Here is a 21842-nt window from a genome sequence, read left to right on the forward strand (position 1 = left end):
CTCACAAAACAGCCATTAAAATAATTTAGATTTAAAACCAAACATAACATCTTGAAATCAAAGGACACATAAAATTGAAGAAACATGAAAAGCCCAATGTTAAAAATACAGATTCTGGAACCATGAAGCCCAGACTATGTCTGTCATTTAAAAGGCCTGTGTGAAAAGCATTATTTTCACATGGCAATGCCAAGGTTTCAGGGATGGCACCAGGCAAAACTCTCTGCTAACAGTGTCCTGTAACTGGGATGCCACCACCAAAAAGTCCTTTCCCCTTGGAAGTTAGTTAAAATAGTTGCTCATGGAAGGTCTTTATGCCCTGCTCAGTGAAAATCTCTTTAGAAGTAGTAACACAAACCTTATGCACTTGATCATACAAACAAATTTATTACTACTCTACATCAGAGGAAATGTTTATTTTCCTCCTCTGTGAGTAATGTTATAGGCTGAGACACCAAAAGCTCATTTAGATTTTGGCTGTTGAGGGATGGCAATTTTTAAGGGAATGGAAGGTATGCATCAGAGCCATGGTGACGACACCAGCCATAGTTGGTATGGTGGAAGAATGCAAGGCAGAATGCATAGTTGGAAGAATGCAAGGCAGAAGTTCCCTGTCCTAGGGAGTTTGCAATCTAAAATTTGTTATAGGAGAAGCCACAGAGGAGATGGGGAGACAGGTAGAATGCACACTTATATTCATGGCACCTATGGCTAGTTATAGGATTCGCTGTGGTTTCCTTATATGTTTAACCCAGGGCCAGATCCAGGTCTCTGCCCTCAGGAAGTCTGCCTTTCATTGACATTGTCACTCGTTGCTCACCCTCTTTCCCATTATCAACACCACTTGCCTACTTGACAGACAGAAGTCCCGGAGCAGTCAGCAGTGGCACCTGGGCTCTTCCCTCCTCTCTCCTTTCACCACCACTGGGGCAGAGTGAGAGGCAGGCAAACAAGCAGGTGGCAATGGCCAAGGTGAGGAACAGGCCCGGGGGACGCGTCCATGAGCACCCATTGGAGTTGGGCCCTCAGCAGCTGCCCCAACAGGCCCCACCTGAGGCCAGCTCTGCCTAATCTGCACTGCCTGTGACATGCACAAAGAGTTTTTGTTTCAGTATAATCTCAGGTGAAACTGGTTTTATAAAACCTGAAAAACCTTTTTGCAGTGGAACACACACGTACACCATATTTATGCACAACTAGTGCTCTCGCGCTCGCTCGCTCTCTCTCTCTCTCTCTCTCTCTCTGCCTCAAATACTGAACAGCTACTCATGAATTGCTCATGAACTACAAAATAAGAAACTCAAAAGATGTCCTTGTCAATGGCTGACCCTACATTCCCGAGCTCTTTGCCAAGAGAGGCCTGGCTTGCTTTCTCTGTGATAACCTTCCCCTGGTGGGCAAATAACTTTTCATTTATTTATTTAAAATTTTTGTATCCTGCCCTTTACAATGTCTCAGAGCAGTGATAACATAAATAAATAGGACACAGCATCACACGTAATATATAAAATCAGTACTAAAAACAACACTACGTAACTTAAAATTCTGAGAAAGTAAAAAGGTTTGGCATGGGGCTGAAATGGAAAAAGTGTTGGTGCCACGCACACCTCTTTGGGAGTCCACCTATGGGTAGCCACTCTTCTGATCTCCTTCAAAGAGGGATCTCAGAGAAAGACCTCCACTCCAGATTTTAGAGGCCAGGCAGGTATATATGGAAGGAGGCGTTCCTTCAAATATCCAGGTCCAAATATTTAGACCAACAATGCAGAAATGTTTAAGGATTATGGGGGCTAAACATCAAATCAGAGGCAGCAGAGGGGGGAACATCCTCTAACAGGATCCCTCCAGGGACTGGGTCTTGGAGCCTGAGCCCTTTTCTCTGTAGGAACCCGCAGGAGATATGTAGGATGGATTGGGGTACTCACAAGCCTGATTGTACTGGTTTTAGACAGTCTTTTGAATCCTATAAATAAGTTTGGGTTTCCTGGGTGTGTTCTCAATGTTATTGATGTTTTACCTGCCTTATTTATGGGAGTGGGTATATTTTGCTACTGTTTTATTGTACTTTTTATTTTATTACATTTCTTTGATTGCTCTTGGCTATCAAATGAGTACCATTTTCTGGAGAAAAGGTGCAATAGAAAGATAATGAGTAAATAAGACAGTATGGATGGTTGTGCCAGCCCCCACAACTATTCTTATGCTCTGAGAGATGAATTGAGTAAATTCAGCATTTAAAATCCCCTCCTCTAATCCACAGTAAAATTGTGCCCTGATCTGAGCACTGCATGCCCAGGTCTGGCTTGTTTTGGTTACTTCCAAACTATGGAAACCGAATTGCACATACGACAGAATGGAGGTGCAGTAACACTGTGTCTGCACAGTGAACAATCAAGCTCCAAGAGTTTGGAATAGAAATTGTGTGATCCATTCAGCAGATGTCCTAAAACAAAAACCCCTTTTGACCTGAGGGCCGAATTCAGATTTGAAGGCACTTATGAGAGGCCTGATTCCAGTGGGAGGCTGGGCTGAGGTGGAGCCCGAATACAAGCATATTTTAGTTTACAGCTCTTACTGTCAGTAACCAAGCCTTGAGAATCATTTTAATGGGGATGCCACCACACAGCTGGCGGTTGGGCAGAGAAGGTGCAGAGGGAGGGCATCAGAAGGTTGGATTTGGGCCCCATCCCTGAGAGAGACTCCTGCTCTAAAATTTTTACATGAATGAGCCCTTGTTGTTAATTCCAGAGAGGTTATATTTTTATGCATTGAGATTTTATTCATTATGCTGGAGTTGACCTTCAAAGACTCTGAACATCCAAAATATCCTGGTTATTTAGCTGCCGGGATGCAACATTATTGAAAATATAAAAGCAGACTGTTTTGCTGGAAGTTCACTCAAATGTTTCTGCAGGGTACTTATGGCCAAGCCACACTTATTTGTTCTCTAGAGCAAGACAGAAAAACCAATATCTTCGTTGAACTTTGTCTACAGTGCCCTGTATTGCAAAGCAACTAGAGTATAAGAGATCTTTATAACCGACCAACAGGGCTATGGTTTCTACTGGCAACAACATTTTCCAAAGAGTGGTCAAGGATAGTCTATTTAAACAATGTACAGCTGAACTGTGCTTGTTACACTGCGAGTTGGTTGAAACACACACACACCATTTCCTACAAAGAATGATTTAGATTTCCTTTCAGATATTACTTTTCCTCCTGCCATTTGATATCTGGAAAAAGAAACACATTTAAGATTCCTCCTACTTGATCATATGCCTAGAGTTTCATTGTACCAGCATCAAAAGAGTATTAATTGGTAAGCATTAGACAACCAATTGCTATTTTGCAAGGGCTTTTAAAATAATAATTGCTAGCCTTTGAATATATTATCTATATTTACAGAAATGTATTCATATTAAAATAACATTTTGTAGTGTATTACCTGTATTATTAAGTTAAGATGCTGGGGGAATTCAAAAGCTCATGGTATACCACAAGATTTGTTCACGCATGCTCAGAGGTGCTTTCCTGCTTAATTCTTGAACACAGAACAGAGAGGACTTCATTCCTCTCTAGAACTTTTGTGATCTATTGGTACCCAGGCTCTTGAGCTGTGCCTTTCTGATCTGCATTTCCTTTATGAAACATCTACAACTAGACATTGTATGAATTCACATGTAAATTATCTTGTACAAAGGTTTTCAGTGCAACAGACCATAAAGAATAAAGGGGTAGAGTGAGAAAAGAGAAAAAAGGAGCAGGACTGCTAATAAAATCAAGTATATGTTCTAGAAAATGGATGCAAATTTGTTAATCATGCTTGGGAAGCTAAAGAGAATCTGAAGAACAAAGGGGAGATCAAGAAGAAGAGTACAGAGAAATTGAAAAATAAAAATATGGAATGATGATGTTGATGCACGTAAAAGTCAATATCAAAATCTTGACTGGAATCTCTGGAATTGGTAAAGATTACCAATCAAGAGTAAAGAAGAACCTCCCCTGCCTGCCACACACACACACACACACACACACACACACACGACATGAGATAGTCATACCCAACTCTAAAATATAAGGTGGACTGAAGACTATAATACAGGAATAAAAGAGATGTGAAAAGAGCAAAGTGACAAGCAAAGAATTATAGTAATCCAACAAAGATAAAATCAGGCTAAAAATGCAGTGTCACTTGCAAGAAAAGAATTAATCTTAGAAAGATTAAGGCTGAAATTCTGCACTCACCCTGAATTTAGTAGGATGTACTTCTGAGTAGACATACATAAGATTAGGTTGCCTGAAGCTGAAAGTGATGGACGTATGAGATGGAAAAGAACAAGGAGTGGGAAGCATGCTCAACTTTCTCGCAGAAGAGGAGGAACTAAGGGAGGATATGATAGCACTATACAAGGACTTGAAAGGCTGCCCAAATAGGAAGGATGCAATCTCTTTTTGATCATCCCAGAGAGCAGGGCATGGACTTCGGTTACAGGAAACCAGATTCCAACAAGATATCAGGAAAAATTTCCTCCCTGTTAGAGCAGTACAATGATGGAACCAACTACCCAGGGAGATTGTGGGCTGTTCCACACTAGAGACATCCAGGATGCAACTGGACAGCCGTGTGAGTGGGATGGTGCCCTGCACTAGCAGGGGGTTGGACCTGATGGCCTTCTTGGCCCCTTCCAGCTCTACAATTTTGTGATTCTGTGGTATAACCTATGAAACAGAGCAAACAAGCAAAATGTGAACAAAAGAAGAAACCAGAAACTCTGTTTTAGCCATATTTTAAACCTGTGGGAGATGAAATTGTTGGATAACCACAAGAGGGAAAAAAATAGTCAGAGAGATTAGAAAAGTATGAGAGAAAAAGATAATTTATTTCTCATCTTCTCATATTCATGTGTTGCTTTTTTCTACTGATCCTTATCCTCTTCCTGATAATCATTCATTTTACTCTTTTGCCTGATTGTCTTTCTTTACTGGCTATTCAAAATTACTATCTTTTTCTTTTTCTCCTGTTGCTTAGATGATATTTCATCATTTGGCTACAGACATGTTTTCAGGCAGGTTGTGCCTGCCCTTTATCTTTCCATACATCATTTTTAATCTGTTGCTTTCCACTGAAATATTTAGCAAAGACTTTCACCAAAGAGTGAAATCCTATGGCTGTTCAGGCAGAAAAATATCCTACAATTCCCAGTGTTTCCCAGACAGCCATGTTTTAGGAAGTTTTTCCTGTCTAAACTGACTTTGGGTTATGCCTTAAGATAGCTGACACTTTTATCGTACATTGCCCAATTTATTGAATTGTATGGATGAGTCCAGATGTCACTATGTTCCATTTGTAATCCCATTTCTTCCATCATTTTCCATAGCACAGAAAATCTATGAAGGAGGGGATGATGGAAAAGCTGCATTTTGACAATTACTGCTAGGCAACATCCATTTGGAAGCACCCTAAACATGCAACGGTTTCATGGCTTCTTTCAGTTTTGGCCCTTCCAGTGAGTCAGTTTTACTTTCTGTCTTGGATTTCTTTCAACACAATCTTTGCCCAGTTTCTCACTCTCTCTTAATGAAATAGTCTTTTTTTTCTGCTCTCTTGTGAGATTACTTTACCTGTGTTTCCTAAACAGCAACACTGAGCTTCTGTTCCTCTTCATCCTTATTCTGCATTGGAATACAGATAATCACTATCTCCTATTTCTGACACTGGATTTTCTTTGTTTCTGATCTTTCTTTAAGTGTATGCACATACATAAAGAACCAGATTCTGGAGTGGACTCAGGGGATCTGGTTTCTAGTCCCCACTCTGCCATGAAGCCTACTGGGTGAATTTTGGCCAGCTGCTGACCCTCAGCCTAAACCACTTCACAGGATTATTGTTGTGGGGTTGAAATGAAGAGGAGAAGAAACTTTTAAGTTGTGGGGGTTTCTTCCAAGAGGAAGAAAGGTGAGATAAAAATGAATTTAGCAACAAAGAACAGTATACCTCCTTCCTTTGCCTCAGTTTTCTTATGTTCCCCTAAGGTTCAAGTCTTGATACTTAGCTGTTTATGTTGTTTCTTTGTTTTCTTCATTCTCTTATTTGTTCTTTGGTCTTGAATAAAAACCTCAAGAGACAGTTTCAGCTATGGGATGGTATAGAAATTAAATGAATGAAATAAATGAATAATAGCATTCTGGTATAGGGGCATATATGAATCAGATGTCTGATCAACAAGCAAGTTAAAACTATCAAGTGGTAAAACAGGAAAAGGAAATGTCAAAAAGCCATAAGCCATACTTCAAATCTGGACTAAGTAGTAGACAGAGAATATGAATTAAGGAATAGCAAAATAAATAGTATTTGGAGGTGGGATACAGCATGGAATTAAAAAGTAGCAGTAGGAGAAATAACAATGGGAGAAATCGTAGGTGGAAATGGTGAAAAGAATAAAGAACCAAACGATAAGGTAATAGGAGCAATAGAATCAGAATTGGAGATCTAAGTTTCAGGATGCAACACAATCAAAATGAGAAGAAATGCAGAATCCTGAAAAGAATCCTTGTTCACAATAGAATAACAGTTCAATAAAGTACACAAACACAAAGTAAAAGTATAAGAAAAACAAGGAAACAAAACCAGATCCAGCTCAGGAATCAAGCAGGAATGGGATTCTGAGCAACATTTCTCAATAAGAGGCGCACACTTAGCTGAGGATAAAGGACAAATCTTTTGAAGTCCACACAAACTATAAGGAAACAGAGTTCTGCCTCCTTGTGGTAACATCTAAATCCTCTTGAGTTTGGAACAGCAAGATATGCATGGAGGTTTGAACAAGCTAGGCCAGCTTAGCACACACAACCTCTTAACATATCCATCATAAGTAGTTCACATGATTATATAAATATTCAATTTTATCTAAATGTTTTAGTATGTGGGAGTTTTAATTTTTAAATAAATAAGCCACAGCTTCATCCAAAGAGATTTCAGGGGCTATACAGAAAATGCTAACCTGTTATTTTATCTTAAAACAACATGAACAACAATGATTGAGAGTAAGAAATTTAAGCAGCTAAAATACAGTAATTTAGAATGTGTTGGAAAATAAAAATAGATTTTAGTCTAGCACTGGAAGAAACACACTGTTGAGCATATGCATTGCTGCCGCAGGAGGGCATTTTGAAGTCAGGGCCACTGCAGGGAATGTCCTCTCCTTTGTTCATGCACCATACATTCACCCCATCAATGGAACTTGATGAGCCACCATGACTATTGTAATGGTGTCGCAGGTGGATATGAAATGGAGCACTTCTTGAGATATTTGGCCCCAAGCTGTTAATTTATTTCTTAGATTTCTATTTTGCCTTTTAAGAACTCAAAGCTGCCTACATCATTCTTGGCCTCTTGCTCTCAATTGTATCCCCACAGCAACAACCCTGGGAAGTAGGGTGGGCTGAGAGTCTGTGAGCGGGCACCAGCTGCTTGAATTGGCTTTGAAGGCAAAAAGGCATCCAGTGTAGCTTCTGTATAGCTGCCATCACATGGCCCCATCTAGATAAACCAGTCAGAACTGTAGAAGCCAAATTCTGCTCTAGTTGAAACTTCTAAGCCATTTTCAAGGGCAGCCCTGCCTGCAATGTTCCTAAATAGGATCCGCAGGCGCGTATCCGTAGCCACCACACTGAAGCTAAGCAGGTCTGGGTCTGGTCAGTGCTTAGAGGGGAGACCATCTGGGATCCACTGCTTGAGAACAGTGAGCAGTATGAAAGTAATAAAAATGCAATAATCTAATGTGGAGGTTGCCAGAGAATGGATCACCACAGCCTGACTGTCCCTATGCAGTCTCCACTGATGGACCAGTCCAAGTTGGGAAAAGGTGTGTAGCATCACTAAGCACCCTGAGCCTCTGGTGATGGTATTGATAAAAGAGCACCCCCAAGCTGGGCACCTGCTTCTTAAGGAGAAATGATGAATTCCCCAGTGCAGAACAGGAAATACTCTGAGAGTGACACAGAAGTCCAGCCTTTTCAAGGCCTGGCAGCTAGTGACTCAGAGGCCAGAGAAGGGACACAGAGAGATACTGTACATCAATACATGTACACATCAAAACCCAGGGATACGGAGAGGGGTGGATACTGATAATTCAGTCTCCAGTTGTTTTTTTTTAATCCCCGACAGACAGAAACCAACAGAACACGTTCCATATCTATACAATCAATTGCACAGGAAATAGAGACAGAGGGATGCATTTCAATGCCTCAGAATTTTGTTAAAGTTTGTTTTTGTTTGCTTTTGAATCATCCTAAAGCAGAATTTTTAAAAGGAGAGGGAGAAAACCCACAAAATATGTATTTAAAAAGCCATTACAGCAACCACAAAATAAATAAAATAATAAAATAAAAACAATAAAGATTAGGGGAGATTAAAATGCCATGTCCTCACGTCACTGCTGCTGAGGGCTTACTGGACCCCACCTGTCCATTCATTTATTCCCCTTCATTCATGGCTACTTATGGTTGAAGCAACCCATTGAGAGTTGTGAATTTGGCCTATATCTAGTGACTGTTTCATATTATTAACCCAGGGGTCATGGATTCTTTCTGTTCTCTCCCAAATACCATAAAAGCACAAACAGTTTATGTAAAAGAACCAAGTGGAGGCTGAGACTCCTATGCCACAGGTTCTGATCCTTTGCAGCGTCTATCCTGTATTTGATTGGAGCTATCGATGGTGCTGAATTCCATCTCCAAAATTGGTTTTCACCATGCAGCACTATGGGTAGTTCTTATAAAGGAAAGAATGAAAGCTGCAATGAATAAGGAGCCCCAGTGGCATAGAAGTCACAATAGAGACATTAAGAGGCTGTGTGTGCAAAGGTGTGAAGCTGGCCTAGCTTGTTCAAACCACCATGCACAATGGATTAGGTGAAATATTTCTACAATGGCTTTTAAAACGCTCCAAATTGTTGGCCATCACTACATCTTGGAAAAGTGAATTCCATAGTTTAACTGTGCACTGGTGCAGAAGTACTTCCTTTTATCTGTCCCAAATCTCCCACCAATCAGCTTCATGGGATGACCCCTTCAGGTTCTGGTATTATAGGAGAAGGAGAAAAATGTCCCCCATCCCATTTCTCCACACCATGCATAATTGCATACACATGTAAAGCAGTCAGTCACATATTTCATGACATAATATTTAGATATTTTATACATGCCTATTCTGTGACAAATAGATTTTCATAATTTACAGAACATTTACCAATGTAAGGAAAAGCCTTTTAGCTTTTGATCCTGGATGGATTTTTCTAGGCTGAGGGGAGGAAGTTGGAAAGAATAAGTTTTCTTTCAAATCATACATGTTACTGGCCACAGGCCTTCCTTTGCCTCAGGCAGAACCAAAGCAATCAAAGTAAATGCTTATCATTGTTAACCCTCAAATGAGGAGGAAAACAGAACTCCATGTCAAGCATTTACTGCAGAAATTAAAATAGACGCTAGATGATGGATATTGAAAACATTGTTGCTATGCATTTTCCACTTTGCCATTTCTTGTGTTACAATTGCCTAATTGTTCATAAGCTGCACAAAAGAAATGCCTTTTATTATTTTTTTTCAAGGCACTTAAAGATGACTTAAGTGTCACTTAGTCAATTGAGGGAACAAAGAAGTCAATTTATGGATCAGCATTTCCTTTTCTCTTTCCCCACCACCCTTTTCTCCCTTTGAAATAATTTACTTTATTGGTTTAGCAAGTCTTGAAAGGTGAGGAATTGACAGGACTGCATTGTGGAAATATTTCACCCAATCCGGTCACACATGCACATCTCTTCTAAAGTGAGAGCTTTGACAGCAAGGCTTGGTCAACCTCTGCATGTTATTTGAAGTTAAGCTGTCCTTGGAAAATATACAGATGACTTTTTTGCATGTTTTACACTTGCAGTATGAAACAATAATAGATGAAACTCAAAGCTATGGTATGATATTGTCTTGGTCATGGTGGTGCGGACGGGGAAGCATTGGGAACATCAGAATGGCTGAGGGCTTCTCTACATGAGGCAGTTAATCCGGCGGTTTACCACAGCTGCTGCCTCTGCTTTCTTTTCAGGATGCTTACAACACCTTTTACACAAGGTTTCCTCCATCTCCCGGATGTTCCTAAATGTTTCATTGCACTATGCAAGGTGGAACTGTGATATAGAGCAGAACACAGAAATTTCATTAGGCTTATGTAGTGAATAGGTGACGCTTCCATGAAAACAGCTGACTTCCCTAGCTCTAAAATAGCCAGGAATATGGCTGCAAAAATTGGAAGGCTCTAAAGGATGAAGACATTGTGAAAACAGTCTTGAGTGCAGCTTTGGATGTCATTCTACCTGCAATATAAAGTGTATATTTGGTTAAATTAGGGCACAGTTTAGATGAGAAGTCCTGCAACACCCAGAGAGTTGTAGGACTTTTCCCCTCTGGCTAAATGTACATAAGGTTGTGCCCTTAGGATCTTTTCCCATTTCCATCCTATGTTAATAATGCTCACAAATGACCCATACCAGACAGTGCATGGTTGAACTATGGCACTTCAGTTTAAGTCAAAGTTCAATTTACTGCAAGATGTGGAAGCAACTTCGGAGGAACTCCCTAGACGTTTTTATCTGTTTGTCCATGGATGCAGCATTTGGGCCCACAATGCCCTTCTTTCTTTGATCTGCAGAGTTCTCAATTCCATTTTTCCTCATGAGCACAGCACAACGTGGTTACTGCTTTCACCACTGATGTGATTAAGAAGATATACTGTATTTATTTATTTATTCATTTATTAAAACGTTTTTATGCCGCCCCATTCGCCGAAGCCTTGGGGCGGCTTACAACGTTAAGTTAAATATATGTGTGTGTGTGTGTAATTATAACATTAAATTAAAAAATACAAACATTAAGTTAAAAATGCAAAAATACCAATATAAAATAAGCCGCCCTGGCCAGATAAAATCCAATAATATTAACATTTAAAATGCCGCTTAAATAAAAAGGTCTTCGCCTGGCGCCAAAAAATAAATAACAACGGCACCAGGCGGACCTCTCTGGGGAGCGCATTCCATAACTTATCTATCTGAAGGACAGCTGAAAACATTGCAAAGAAGTCTACCCATCAGATGAAAAATTCTTCCCTGGGACATTTTTGCTCCCTTGTAGGATTCGAAACACGTAGTTGAAGAGGCAACACTTGTTTGGAACCCCATGAAAGGTAAAAAGGAGTGAACAGGGATGCCTTGCAGGAAAAGTGGCAGCTAAACATTCCACCTACATCTTCATCAGTGCAAATCCCTCTCCCAAATCCAGCTTTTCTTCCCCCTTTTCTTTTTGCTTTGCTTTGCTTTGCTTTTGCATACACACCTATCTGTATAATATGGGCTTGGACTCTAATTCTGTGAAGTGTTATCAGATGCCAACAGATGGCAGTAAAAATAACTGGTGGTTGAACATTACAAATGCAGAATTTCAGAGTAACAAAATAGCATGTTGGCATCCTACTGTTACTGACTATTGGTAGTAACTAGGTTGCAGGTGCTGCACAATCTCTAAGCCAATACAAGTTAAATGGCCTTGGGCTAATGCTATGCTTGGAAAATTGGGCTACCTGTGCCATTTATGTGCCCATGTTTCTAAATCGGAAAGCAGAAGCATAGCAATCAAATGTTTCTACAGTCTCCCCAAGTTTAAGACAACAGAAATCAGTTTTAATAACTGTTTCCCACTTACCAGGGTCCATCTACTGAAAATGTGATTCTTGTGTTGACTGGAACAGAAAAGGTAAGGTTAAGTTATAAGTAATTACCTAAAAAGAAGGAAGAATTTCTGCCGTCTTACATTTCTTGCCTATCAGAAAAGCCACCAGGCTGGTAGTCAGTGATTTGAAAATGTATCAGATAGTATTAATATCATGGACTGCTAACAAGAACATATGCAAATATGGTTGGTCCTGATTAGGAGACAGAAATTTGGGTGTAGCTTTTGCTCACAATATATAAATAGGATTTCTTTTCTGGGTGTAGGGGAGGTTGCAAATTGGGAAAAATGAAGTAAGGCATCCATGCAAAAGACTAGACATACTCCAAAGAAAATAAAGATGCACCTGAAACAAAACATTTTTTGCGTCCAAATTAAGAAAGCAAAGAGCTTATTCTTATCCCTAGCGGTCTCCCGCTGACACACCACTTTTCAGGATAATTTTACCCATGAAGGCAGTATCACGTGCAGCTCTTAATAAAGGGTGGCATTTGCCTATGGGTTTTGTTCTTTCTGTGTTACACTACACTAGCAGTTCTGCAGTAATTATTGGGGTTTTGTTTTATGTTATTTTGCTCCTACTTGATATGGCTAAGGACCTTGCTTACATAAATAGTTACAGAACAATAAAGCTGAACAGCCTACTGACACTACCTCTTGGAATGATGATAATTATAGATTACTGCATGGCAGGCAAATATCTGATAGGCCAAAGATGTTATGATTAGCTAATGCTATTTAAAACATTAAGTCATGTTATACTTTCAGTATTTTACTGTAGTCCACATTGCTCTTTCCAAGCAATGGATTTCAAAATTTGTTCCTATTCTTTCTGTCTCTCTTTCTCTCTGTGTATTTTTTTTCCTTTTCCTGCTGTACACAGTATTTGTGGGCCATGGCAACCAATCCCCTTGGGCTTTCTTTTGCCTTAATTTGCATAAACACAGGCATCATATGAATATTCAGTGAGTGGCTTTGCATTAAGTAAGTGCCCTTAATCAGCTTTTCAGTTCAGTTTTATTGGTTGCACCACAGTCAGTTATTTCATCCAGAAAATCTGAGGGCCCCACAAAGCCAAGCAGGTAAGGATTGTAATTCTTTTTATGCATTTAATGAAAGAGTATTATCATTCGATTATATAGGTTCTGGGAATGCTTAAAGATTGGGGGTTTGCTTTTGCTTTTGTTTTTCCTATGCATGGTTTTGGGTTTCTTCCCCTACCCCCCTTCTTACTAATATTAACCCATGGCGGTCAGGTGGGCATGCGCTTCTGAAATTTGCATAAACATCAACTCTCAATGAATAATTCATCAGGGTTATTTTAAACACTAGCTAGGCTTCTAGTTTGGATGGTTCTATAACATCGCAGTTTGATTGGCTGTATGGTGTTTTCATCACCAGTAGAATGCCTATAACATAAAAGCCACTAAAAACGCTGGGCTGAATGTATCGCATTCAGAGTGTGTGCATGTTGCAATGTATTTCTCTGTTTTCCTCTCCCAAAGCAAATTGCATGGGGTCTTCCAGCCAGCTATTAATGCATCTGGGTAGTTGTGGGTGTGTGTGCTTTAAAGGGAAAATGCATTACCGTGTTGGCCGTGGTTGCCATTTGCAGCCTCGTCCTGTGTCACTGATTTCAATGGCTACTGCCGCTGTATTTGCCTTTACCTTGCATAAACATGAGCTACATGTAAATGAGATGCCACTGAACTCACACTGCTTGGATTACCAAAGACTGCATTCCTCCATCCTCTACTATATACAATAACTTTACCATTCAAATTACTGATGTGTGCCAATCTGATCTTGGGTGGGATTGGGGGAAGCAATTTTTCACATTTTTGATATGGCATTGAGAGACGAGAATGGACTCATTTAGTACTTTTAATTTTATATTTGATTTTATTTTTTTATTTAATTCTTCTATTTTATAAATGAATTGATCAGACATGAAGAAATTAGAGGACAACCTCTTTGTTAAAACCGACTGCCTCCTCCCCTCCAACTGCCTTCTTTGTCATGAAAGTTCAAATGGATCAATTCCAGAGTAGGGCATCGGAGCGTCTACTTGTTCACATCCATGATTCTTCTGATCCAGAACAATAACAGAAACAAGGGTTCTGTTGGTAATAATTCAGATCAAAATATAAGCAAATCAATGATAAACAACAGCAACTGTTCTGAATATCATCTTGTAAGGGGTAGATATTATTCACCCCTTTCCCCATGAAACAGTAAAATAGGCTTTAGATAGATCATAAATGTTGCGGGCAAGGAAAGGCATGGCATCAAAGGTGGGTCCAAACCAAAGGCCAACTTTGTATTTATGTGGTCATTTAACAATGCTCGGTGCAGAGGAACTGTGCATGTTACAGTAACTTGGTGTACCAGAGTAGTGTGATGCAGATGTCTACAAATATAGTGCATTCTTTGATCTGGGAATCTCTAATGATGTGATGTTGAATCTTAATATAGGTGGAGCTTTCCAGGTCTGGTAAAACACCCATGTTCATGAATCCAAGGAAAAACCAAACCCCATGAGAAATCAGATTTTTAAAAAATATTATTACTATTGATTTATTTACCTGAACAATTCTCTTTCTTAACCACTCATTCTTCATTGTAATGGAACAGAAAGTATATTTCCATGACATCTGTCTGGTCTTTCTCCATAGCAAGAATTAAACAAAACAAAACAAAAACATACATTTAATTATGTACTTGTTAGGTCATCTTTTCCCACCCCACTGTCCAGTGTACAACTTCTAAGCTCGTGGATGGCTTAGAGACCAATAGAACAAACATTTACATGTTTTAAGCAGAAAAATGAAAATTCCTCCTAAAATAAGACAAAATGATAAAATGCTATATTTAATGCAGAAAAATTAAGATTAATTTTAAATAAATTTCTCTTGTCAAGTACATTTAATTAACTCTTGAAGGATTTAATATGCTGCTGTGCATTTAATCCTCAAACGTTAAATGTTTACGGCTGCAATAAATACCAAGATACTTTAATAAATGTATTAAAACAGATTATGACTATGGTATTTTACACACATATATACATACTTGTTCTTTGGACTATGAATGAAAATAAATTACCAAAAAGACAATCATAAATATTCTATGCAGGATCTAATGTATGATCATATCATTTTGATTAAAATGTCTGATTACTATTCAAGCCTTATTATGTGTATATAAAAAGAATCTAAGCAATTAATTTCATGATTATTTGTGTTTCAGTTTCTAACATGCCACCTCCATAGACCTTCTGCTTATAATCTAAGCATATTCTATAATATATATTCAAGAAAATATATATTAAAATTACACTATGTTTGTGCTTTTCAAGGCTTCCATTGGTTCTTAATCAAGGTCAATTGCTAAGGAATTTGATAGGATCTTTACCTGACAAATGGCCTAGTCCTTAGCCTTGTTGTACCAGAAAACAAACACGAGGAATATTGGGTCTGTGTGTGATTAAACGTGAGGAAAATTGCACAGCTGTTGCAAGGTCATTTCAGTGGGATTGCAAATTTTAGGCCCAACAATTTCAGCAGACTCAGTGGCTTCTCTATACCATTTAAAGAAGTACAAAAAAATCAAGGGAAATCACTGATTTTCTTCTAAGAAATTAATGTAGGAAAGTGATAAGAACTTGTGAGGTCTTTTGTACAGTCTGGTAAGCGGCCAATTGCAAGCTTTCTGTCGGGAGCCCCAAGCTCATTCCATTGACCACACAAAGGTTTCAGCTAGGACACGGGCAGGTGTGGAATGCCGGGCTAATGCAGATCACATTTAAAAAGCTGCGTTATTGATGGCTTACATATACCTTCACCTATGTCCAGGTCATTCCCACTGTAGGACCTTGAGCAAGACAATGATTTTAAGGGCACAGTCCTTATGCATGTTTAGACAGCTGGGAGTTGTAGGATATTTTTCTGTCGAAGCAGGCATTGCACTGTAAGCTCGTAATCCTAAATATCTTGTTAAAAGCTCCCTTGAAGACACTGGAATTCCTTCTGAATATGCATGGAGTTGCACTGTTAAACCCTAAAGTAGCAAGCAGGGTAGAACTCACATACTGCATTGACAGAATATTCATATTTTCATTTCTTACTTATCTGCACTATCTTAAGAATGTAGCAAGAGCCATGCTGGATCAGATCAGGGGTCCAACTACTCCAGTCATCTAATATCTGCACAGTGGCCAATCAACTGCCCACAGGATCCCACTAGCAGGACATGAATGCAACAGCATCTCCTCCTGCCCAAACATCTCAGCAAGTAACATCTATAGACAAGGTCAGCTGGAGGTCTAGTTTTGATTTTGTTGCCTTCCTTTTCACATACCAAAATTACACTGATCAATGTTTGTGGAGATCATGAATTTCATAGTGAAGTCAAAGATGTCTTTCAAATTAACTTGAAAGGAATTGATCTGTTTAAATTAATCAGGCATCACTTCCCTAAGGTTTCGGATGAATAATAATAACATAAATCACACACACACTCAGACACATACATACTCATGTGGACTTCTGTGGAAAAGGTTGAAGTTAAAGACCTTCATTCTCCCCCTTTGGTCTTCCCAGGAATGCGTCCTTGCAAATTGCTTCTGCAGAAATCTGTCACAGATAAACCTAGTAGATGCCACAGCAAGAGCTCAGCCTGAAACTACAGAAGAGCTCAGTCTCCAGTAGAGTATTAAGAACTGAGAGATTTGTGGCAGATTTTAGAAATCTTACTGGAATTTTCATAGGGGAAGCTCTATCATAAGAATGTTGGATTCAGGTTATTTAAGGTTTTGTAGGTTAAGACTCACATCTTGTGTTTGGTGACATTTTGAAGCCAGCATCCATGTAGCTATAAACTGGTAGGCACAAATGTAAGCAAAAATGCAACAAGCGTCATTATCTTGATTTTTTTCTTCCCTTGCTTTTTTTTTAAATAGAGATAAATAACAGATTGAGTAGCAGCCTTCAGGTTTCATTTCTGTTAGTGAAAAAGAAGGTTCTTACAAACCAACCTGAGAACAATCAAGTTTGTCTCTCTCTTCCTCTCACACAAACATATTTATGAGATTTTCACTGCAGAACTGACCTGAAATGGCAATGATTCTGCTAACAGTTCTTCAAGAAAGACACTTTATCACAATTGGTTAAGGCATTTTATCACAACTGGATTTACAGCACTTTTAAAGAGAGTAGCTAATGAAAACACTGGGTTGGTTCCAGACTTAGTCATACCTAGTATGGACCTGCTGAAATAAATGGGACTTAAATTAGTCATGACTAACTTACATCTCACTGATTTTAATGCATCTGCTCTATGTATGACTAATCTCAGAGTAAGGAGATTATATAATCACTTATTTTAATAGCATGGTGCTCCTATAATATCATAGGACATTACTTGCTATTAACCAAGACGACAATCTCACTTTTTTGTTGCGACTTTAACCGCAAGACTTATAATTGACCCCCCTCCACATTATTTTAGCGTGAAGGCCCTGCTACGAACCATGGAAGAAAAAGATCCATGGACACGGATGCCTCTGAGTCCAGTCCCATAATCTGCTTTCTGTGGGCTGCTTGCGATATATTTAAACCTATACATTTTACTATAATCAGGAGCTGCCCATCTTGGACTTCAGCTGGCATGAGAATGTATGATCAACACAAAGAAAAAACAGCTTGCAGTTTTTTGTATGAAAATGTTTTGTGCAATTCAGATCTTCGCTGGTTCTAACATAGGTTTTCATTTCTGAGTGTCTATAAACTAGCATTGTTGGCTTGTATGGGTGGCAATGAATGTTTGCTAGTCAAGCAGGCCAGGTGGTACAGGTGGGCAGCACAGATGAGGATCAATAAGACAAGCAAGCTTTTCCACAAGTCCCCTGTGCTTCTTCTGATGCATCCATTACTTCACTAGGATGACCTCCTATTTACTAATAAGGCATTTCTTATGTGCCCATTCTTAATAATTACTTGGTGCAATAACAGTAACAATGTTCACTGGTGCGATGATTGTCCTGATAAAATTTTCACAAATTCAGGGTGTCAAAAGAAAGCAGAGATTATCATGTAGATAATGTAACATGTGTGTATGTACCTGACAATGCCTTTTAAGAAGGGATTAAGAACATTCTTTCATCTTGGCCTGTTTGGCACATCTTGGCAATAATCTAGCTCTGGATTTCCTGCATCAATCAGAGGGTTCTGTTAGAGAGCCAACAAGACCCAGATCTATGATTACTTTATGCGTATGGCTTTAAGCACAATCACAATGGATCTCAGAACCTTGAGTGAAAACCATGACTGAGGGCCCAGTTATTTTTATCACAAGTGTTTTCCCTGGAGTTGTCTGTGGAGTTAGTTTTAACTCTCAAGAGAATCAGGTCTTCTGTTTCTGCAGCACTAGTGACCCAAAACAAGTTCATTGACCAACACAAAGAAGGCACCATGGTCCTTGAAATACAATCATGCCATGAAATTTGGGTGATTTTATTCTTTTGTTCCTCCCACTTTGGAAAAAAAAAGATTACTGACATGTAGCAAACATTTTCAAACCATTAACACACCATTTTATTCTTCCATAATGCATTTGTAGTCATTTAATTTTCTGCCAAAAAAAAAATTCTCTATTTTCTTCTGACAGCATCAAAAATCTGAGTACTTTTGAAGACATTTTCTGCAAACTGCTGATAATCGGGATTGGAAATGAAAATGCTGACAGATTATTAACAATAGAAAAATAGCTATAATGGGGTGAGGGACATTTTACCATAACGAATGAATTGGTAGTATATCCAGAGTTTCATAGCAGATCAGACTCATATAATTTCAGTTTCTCTAAATACCAACAGTTCAAATTATTATTATAGCTTTTCTTCTCATGAGCAGGTTTCATGAACATGTTTCAATTTAGGATTGGCACAGTTCCACAAGAACAAAAGATACACAGAAGTATTCCACCTAACTGTGTGTGTGTGTGTGTGAGAGAGAGAGAGAGAGAGAGAGAGAGAGAGATAAACTTGCTTTCCAGCAAAGGAAAAAATTAAATGCTTGGAAACTAAACTGCATCACATGGATTGTGTCTTTATATATTTCAATGGTTTTACAAAATAGGACATATGTTGGAAGGATTTTTTTAAAGTATGCTTTTCATGAGATATTTCAAAACTGTTTTTAAATATAGACTTCTATTGGTCACTTATATAATATTTTCACTGCTGTAATCCATTTTCCAGTTTTTATATTCCTGAACATCATCTTATGAACTTGTATTTCCATTTTACAGATGGGTACTTGAGACCGGGAGATAAGTACTTATCTATGGCCACACTTGAACCCTGTTCTCAATTTCTGCTTGTTTAACCTGCCTCTGGACAATTTAGATACTCATGCAGCCTAATGAACAGTGTTTTTTTATGCGCATGAGTGATTGATTGGGTTGAAAGATACTCCCATGTCCCTCAGTGGTCTTTCATTAGCTGTGATGCTTTGGGCATATCATTCCAGTTCTTGCTTCTGTTATTTCCATTAGAGAATAGATGGGATTTTGGTGCTCATCATGTCTTACATTCCATGAATATCTTGGACTTTCTTATGCCTGGCATGACACACTCAAACACAACACAACACACACACATGCAATTCTTTCAACAGGCTCTGAAGTATGTGATGAAAGAAATCAAGATGAAAACCAAAGCAAGGTAGGCAAGGTTCTCTTTCCTCACTGAAATCATTGAGAAAAGAGGATGACTTCTACTGACAATTTTCCCATAATCGGGTATCCTAGGAAAAGCCACATCTTTGGGAAAAAGGAAAATTAATGAAGAAAACACTTCAGAGTGACCTGTGATACTATCCTTGAATGGGATAGAAACACTTGAGAAAGAGAAGTGTGAGTGTGTGTGTTGTGTAGCATCTCAATCGTACAATATTGTTGCTGTAGACAGGTGGCATAGAGCATTATTAGGACTCAAAGCACATAAAAATTGAACAGGGTTTTGTGAACTCTAATCTTCTTGAACAAATGTTTACAATATGCTCAGTACAATGAATCCAAAATGGCAAGGTGGGCCTCTGCTGGTGAGCTGTGGGCATTTTAAAAGCAGTCTTTAGACATGCTAATAGTGCATGTTTGGGAAATAAAACTGACTTCTAGTCAGTAGGTGGAACCAATAAGTTACTGATGCATGTCAGGTTGCCAGCTGGCAAGTAAATGCAGAGATATTCTGTTCTGTGTCTTTCATAGTGCTAGAAATTGGCAGGTAGAATTTGTGATCATTTCAAGTTCAATACTCTCACCCCTTTGGAACTGAGTGTATCTCATGCCAAAGGTTCCAGGTCTGACCTCCAGATAACAGGATCATGCGGCAGGTGTCATGAAATACCCTTGTCCAAGGCCTTGGAGAGACATTGCCAGTGACAGTAGTCAGTCGTTTTCTGGACGGGCAAGTCAGTACTGAAGCACATCAGGGAACAGGTACCACTGCAGAGACCAATTGGAGGATGAATTGGGTTGGTGGATGGACCGTTGATGGATGGTCACTGCTCACTGTGCAATCTCAGAAAGGTTGTCTATAGATTTGATTCAGTGGTGCATGTGCACTACAGAATATGTTCAAACATGGATTTATTATTTCTCCTGTGCTGTATTTCTTGTGACATCAGGAATGGGTAGCTTGTTATGCTCTGTACACTGTCTATCAGCCCAAGCCAGCATAGACAATACTGTGGTAAGCTGGTAGTTATAGACCAAAACATCTGGAGGCACAAGATGCCAATCGCAAGCCTATACTTAGATGCAGAGCCTTCAGAATGGCAGCTGCATTTCTCATAGGAGATTTTGGAGTCCCAGATCTTACGTGCTCTAAGATCAGATCTGGAACTCCAATTTTGAGCACACTCCCTCTGCCCTCTCAGCCAGCATGGAAGGATCCACATTGGCAAGTATGACCTCCAACTGGGAGAAGGAGCCAGCATAAATACTCTACTGGGAACATATCAACCTTTGCTCCTCTTACTCCAGGACAAAAGGTGACTGTCATCAGCTAAGACCCTCTAAGTCTTTTGGAGGCTAGAGGTACGGGAGCAACCTTCACCTCCATTACTCCTTCCACATTCCTTAGGACTGGACTCATAGAAAAGTAGAGTTGGGAGGGGCCATGAAGACCATCGAGCCCAACCCCTTGCTGTTGCAGGACATCAATTACAGCATCCCACTGTCCAGTTTCTTTTTGAATATCTCCAGTATGGGAAGGCCAACACCTCTCTAGTTAGCTGGTTCCACTGTCATATTGCTCTGACAGTGGAAGTTTGGGGGCTTACGGGTAGTCAAATTGCATTGTACTGTAAATAATCAATGATCACAGAACTTACTACAAAATGTAAGCGTTCCTTTATTCTTTTTCCTTCATATAATTCTTTAAGATATAATTGTATACATAAATTGATTGTTCATCTAGGAGTTCCTTAGATTTCCTTAGATATTTTTATTCAGTGAGCTTTTTAGTATCCATTTCAACTAGGAAAAAAATACATTTATAACTGTGCAGACATTTTTGCATACTTAGAAGTAGGTCCTCCTGAGTTCAACAGGGCTTACTTTCAGGTAAACATGCACTGGGTTGCAGCAGTTTAACGGTGTATGTTCACACTCAGATCATCATTTTATCCTCTTTGGATACCTACCCAGGCTACTTCCACAACACAAAGGCCTTTCTTTTTTGTTATTATCCACAACTGATAACACAGATATCCATATTATGTATAATCAAATCTTAGATGTTAGAAATATAAAACCTACTTTTTTCTAGTGGCAGGTCTGTTCGCCCATCCAGATAACTCAGATCTATTGTGTTTCCCTTGCAAAATGCAGTGATTGGTGACTAACAATGCAGCTATTTAAGACTGCATGTGTTCACAGAAACAGGAAAATACACACCCATCAGATCATTTAAATTAAACAGACACATTTCCAGAAAATTAAATATGGCTCCTGTTACCCGCATTTTATGCCACATTAACCATAATTTTAACTGTTAGTGACAAAAA

Source organism: Varanus komodoensis, unplaced genomic scaffold, assembly GCF_004798865.1.
Source record: "Varanus komodoensis strain SLA01 unplaced genomic scaffold, ASM479886v1 scaffold5, whole genome shotgun sequence".
Taxonomy (NCBI): Eukaryota; Metazoa; Chordata; class Lepidosauria; order Squamata; family Varanidae; genus Varanus; species Varanus komodoensis.